The sequence below is a fragment of the Tasmannia lanceolata genome, unplaced genomic scaffold (assembly GCF_043159265.1).
Source record: "Tasmannia lanceolata isolate RefF3 unplaced genomic scaffold, GAP_Taslan_0.1 ptg000007l, whole genome shotgun sequence".
Classification (NCBI taxonomy): domain Eukaryota; kingdom Viridiplantae; phylum Streptophyta; class Magnoliopsida; order Canellales; family Winteraceae; genus Tasmannia; species Tasmannia lanceolata.
In genome coordinates, this window is record NW_027518684.1 from 23,369,134 (window position 1) to 23,374,527 (window position 5,394).

Consider the following 5,394-nt stretch of genomic DNA (forward strand, 5'->3'; position numbering starts at 1 on the left):
CTCTGGTTTAGGAAAATCAACAAAAAGTAGATTTTTTTTCGCACACATGGCACATTGTCATTGCTGGTCTCTCACATTGGTCTTACTCTCGGCTACCATATCAGTTTCTTTCTTGAAAAAATGCTATTATTTAGAAGCGATTTGCTAGCGTCCATCGCGCAGATGGTCTATCGCATGTCATTGCAGCCGCATAGGTACACTTTTCCGCATATTTTGTCTTCATTCATGAGGTGGCTGCTCTGACATACGATAGACCTTATGCGAAATGCCTTTTGCATATGCTAGCAAATCCCTATTTAGAAACATGCAAGAGCAAATATCATTTCTTGGACCTTTGCCATTATATTAGGGGGTGATAAATTCGCATCCTCTGTAGGATAATTCGCACCCCTTTAATGTGAAAAAGCGTTAAAGTCTGCCACATAATTCACGTTACAGGGGGTGAGAATTTATCATCTCCCCATTATATAATGTCTATCTTCAGATATGAAATGTTTAAGCCTCAGGGAGAAGAGGCACCTCATAGCCCAATTTGTGTGATTACTTTTAAGGATTTACATAGGCGATCTCCTTTTAACTGATATTAAGTTAAATTATATTAATCTGAGTGGCAATGTAAATAAGTCAGGATGGCCGAGTGGTCTAAGGCGCCAGACTCAAGTTCTGGTCTTCGAGAGAGGGCGTGGGTTCAAATCCCACTTCTGACAAAAATCAATTTTTTTAAATTCCATTATTATTTATTTTCAATAAAAAAATGAGGAATGATAGAATGAAGGGCGCCCTTGCAAAATCAGCTCCTTTTCTAGGCCCTGATTTAGGCTCATTTCCACTTTTCTAGGAGCTGCACTTTGCATAAATCAACCAATATGGTCTCCCTTGGAGCTATTTTGCAAGGTGCCCTTCATTCTATCATTCCTTAAAAAAATATATAATCAATTTTCCCCTTTAACGGTTGATTCTTTTTTCTTCTATCATCATCTTGTATACCATGCCATGGTGGCCCACCAGTTGAACCACACTGATCACCACATGCCACATTAGGTTGACAGAATGACAGATTGAGAAAGTGGTGTTAGCACTCCAGGGTTTTGACTTTTTTTAGGTAATAATTGTAGTGTACTTTTGGTGTCATGAATTATACTCTTGTAAAATACATAAAAGTGTATTGGTTTATGTTACCAATGTATAAATTTAAGAATTCTTTTACCATAATTTAATCGAAAATATTGCTAAAACTATGCTACGGTCAAAGTTTGGACCGGTTGTAATTTTCACATACAGTTGGGGCTTTACTAATTAATGCCTCATAAATTTATAGTCTCTTATACCTTATTATTAAAATCAGGAACCAATATTGGTCTTATGTTGATAATTTATACTCCCTTATTTCTAATACTTACAAAAGTCTAGTGTCGTCCAGCCAATGGGGGATCCTTTCACTTCATTTTTTGCAAGGGCTCCCTTCAGTCTAGCATCCCTCATACCCTCATATTTGTCACGCCCCAAGCTACTCACAAGCATATTAATTTACAATCATAAGGCTTAGGGGTGCGACATTGCCACATACCTGCAAAGTTGCCTTCATAAGCATGCAAGGTTAGCATAAACAAAATCATGCTCAAAGAAACTAAATCCAAATGACCATTCAACCTCAAAATAAATAAATCCATTACAATCCATATTCAATTTCTCTCATCCCCATGCTAAAGAAAATAAATTAAATGAGTCTAAAGCTCTATAATACTCAATAGTAACCTAAGAAAGCAAATAATGAAATCTTCAGAAATCCTCTCTCGCTGCTCCAACGTCAAGTTTGAATTACGCCTCAGGATCTGAAATTTGTTAAATAAAGGTGAGTTAAACGCGCTCATGTGATATAATAAGAAATAACACAAACATATATGGCATCAAAAGCAACAGCAATCCAAAGACGGTAAGGCATTCAATGGTAACAGTAATTGGTAGTTCAATGGGTATCAATTTCATAAATAAGGCATCATTCAATTTCAATATTCGATATGGGTGTCAAATTCGATAAGTCAGAGTTTCTTGAGACATCGATAGTGCTATCTTTATTGATTCGATATCTGTCTACTATATGACAGTAATTACACTAGCCAGTGGTATCTAAGTGCCAAAGGTATTATGCATTCCCCCAGTGGCTAAGGGTCCAAGAATAAACTAGCATCCCAGGAAAAACTGATACGATAATTCAAAAGATTAGGTATTCAATAGCATGTAGTTCAAAAATGTTCATAATGGGTGTACAGTCTCAATCTATAAGGTATCATGATTTTCAACATTCAATAGGATGCAATAATCAATAATCTGAATTTGATTTTCAAACAGTAAGGCATGTGAACAATAAGAGTATTGTCAAAAAGGTTTGGGATAACCCATCAGTGTAATCCCTTATTACTCACCTCGATTGAAGATCAAAATCCTTTTCACAGTACACTTTGGTTACCTACAATCAATAGTATAGGCATTCTCCATGAGTTCTATCATTAACATCAGTCCTATTAGGCATATATATCCTTCCACTAACACAAGACACCCTTTGGTGTCTAACCGGAAAAGACACGGTAACCCGTCCTAGGGTTCCTTTTAGTATTACAGAATTTTCATCATTATAGAGTCTCCAAAACTTTTTGAAACTATTTTTAACAGAAAGAACGCGTTTCCGTCATGTCCGTAGAGTACAAGAGCGTAAAAAACGGACAAGAAGATAAGAAGTTATGATTTTTTGAAGTTTCGTAGAATTTCAGTGTTTGCACGTCCCACTGGTGTACCTTAGGAAGTCCGATTCCGAAGATGCAAGCTAGAGAAGAAATTCTACTAATCCCCCTTCGGAAGTCCTAAGCTCTGTTTTGAAAGTCCTAAGGTCGCGGACTGGGATTAAGAAATTCTACTAGTACCCCTTCGGAAGTCCTAAGGTCGCTGACTGGGTTTTTCTAGCAGAAATTCTAGATTCGTCCCAAAAACTTTAAAAGGCCATAACTTTTTTTGTTTGACCTCCGATTCATGCGTTGTTGGATCCGTTGGATTCGTATCGACGAGATGAATCCATCTAATCCAATTTCACGCTCCAAAAGTCTCAGATTTATTTATCACAATTAATCTAAGCTTTTTAGGGATTAACCTAAACCCTAAATATTCTAGTTCCATATTCGAAATTCTATTCTCTTAGGGATCTATGAACCCATCCCTAGATCAACATACATACCAATCCTAATAGATTAATCATATTCTTTTCTTTAGTTTCTTAACTACGCAAACAATTAAGACTCGAAGTTCTTATCTGGATTCGCAGATGAAGGCAATATGTATAGGTACATAGGAAACGCTTTGACAGCGACACGAATAGCAGATGCAAGCAAGCCACCCTCACGGTTATTTAAAACCTTATAAATGTAAAATTTCTTTTAACTATAGCTTATAAGTCCCTGTTCACTTGTTTTCCCGGGAAAGGAAAAGAAAAGGTTTCCCGGGAATCTGACGTGGCATTAGGAAAAGAAATCCAGGAAAACTGTGCAGGAAAAGGTTTCCCACGCCTATTCAGTTGTGCAGGAAAAGGTTTCCTGAGAAACTGCTTGCCCACCTTTTTTCACTAGTTTTCCTGGGAAAGCAAATCCCACCAAAATAAAGGGAAAAGGAATCTCACACTTGTGAGAAAAACTCATTTTCACATCATTTTTCCCAATTTCCATGTCAGATGTGACATTTTCCACCTAGGCTCCTTCAAAATCCCGTGAAGACAAGTGAACATGCGAATTTTAGCTTTCTCGGAAAAAAGGGGGTGTTTTCTCGGGATTTGGTCTCCCGGGAACGCGAGTGAACAGAGCCTAAATGGAAATTTTCTTTTAGCTATTAAATATCATATACATGTAAATTTATTTATTGCTATTAAGGGCATGTTCAGCAAATATCTTTAAAATGGTTTCTACCCATTTTGTAGGTGCGGGAATGATGAAAGCAAAAAAATTCCGTATAGTCCGTTTCAAGTATTTCTTATTTTTGCATGGCTAATTGAAGAGATTCTGCGGAGCGACTCCGAGTCACTTCCATAGATTCTCATGAATCCATTTGTACCCTATTCCATCGGTGAGAATGAGAAGCCTTACCAAACATACCCTAAATGTCTTCATACGTAATTCTAATTAGTTCGTAAACATTTAGTCATTTCCTTGTTTATTGGAAAACAAGTGAAAAATATTTACACTTAGGCCATGTCTGGCTGCCAAGAATTTTTTTTTTCATGATAAATCGGTGTCTCTGGTGAAAGAGGTGTAGGGCAGTGGGGGGAAGGAGAGGGATTTGAGAAGGAACAATTGAGATGAGCCCGAAAAGTGGCTAAATATCAGGAAAAACTCGATTCGATTCTGATAAGATTTTTAGCCACTTCACCCTCATCTTCACTTGGAGACACGATTTATCATAAAAAAAATTTCTTGATAGCCAAACGTGCACTTAGGCCATGTTTGGCAACCTCGAAAATTTATTCTACGGAATATTTGCGGGGCAAGTGGCGAGCATGGTTTTAAATTTCGACTGAAACCGAAATCAGGTATACCCGAAACGTAACAAAATTTCGACAGAGATTTCAAAATTTCAACCAAAATTTCAAAATTTCATTTGAAATTCCACTTTTACCGAAATTTCTTCCAAAATTTATTATTTAATAGGGAAAAATACAGTTACAACCCCCCCCCCCCCCGTTTCAAAAAAAAAAAAAAACTTTCCGACACATTCAATAGTAACCCTATAGTTTCAAACTCATCAATTACACCCCTTGACTTTTCAATGTGTATAACGTGGACCCCCTCTTTTGAAACACTATCAATGCTAATTAAGAACCTTCTCTAGTCCGCCTACCAAAAACACAGTGGCCCCACATTGTTTGGATGACCAAATCATTCATTTGATGGGCCCTGACATAGATAAGGTGTGCCCAAAAAATGCTCCATAGGATCATCCTAACCTTCGATTTGTGGACGGACTGTCAACTGAGGGGGTCTACCTTATACACATTGAAAAGTCAGGGGGTATAGTTGTTGAGTTTGAAACTACAGGATTATCTTTGAATGTGTCAGAAAGTTGAGGGGGTGTAACTGTATTTTTTCCTATTTATTATTTTCCCGAAACTTCGGCCGAATTACCAAAATTTCGGTAATTCCAACCAAATTTTGTATGAGATAAAATATTATTTTAATTGATTTCGTCGGATTTTGACTAAAATTTCAGTTTCATTGAGGACCAAAACACATTCCGAAACCAAAATTTGAAACCATGGTTGGGAGAGATGGGACTGATAGGGAGACTCAAGAGAAATTTATGCTCTCGCAGCTCCCGCACACTCAATTCCCTTCACTTCATATACGACTAATACTCAAA

At 37.2% G+C, this 5,394-nt stretch overlaps 1 non-coding gene across 1 annotated transcript; it reads left to right on the forward strand.

The window, feature by feature from the left end:
• Positions 1 to 623: 623 nt before the first annotated feature.
• TRNAL-CAA (transfer RNA leucine (anticodon CAA)) lies at positions 624 to 707 on the forward strand. Its single transcript has one exon. It is a non-coding gene; the product is annotated as a tRNA-Leu (tRNA).
• The last annotated feature ends 4,687 nt before the right edge of the window (positions 708 to 5,394 follow it).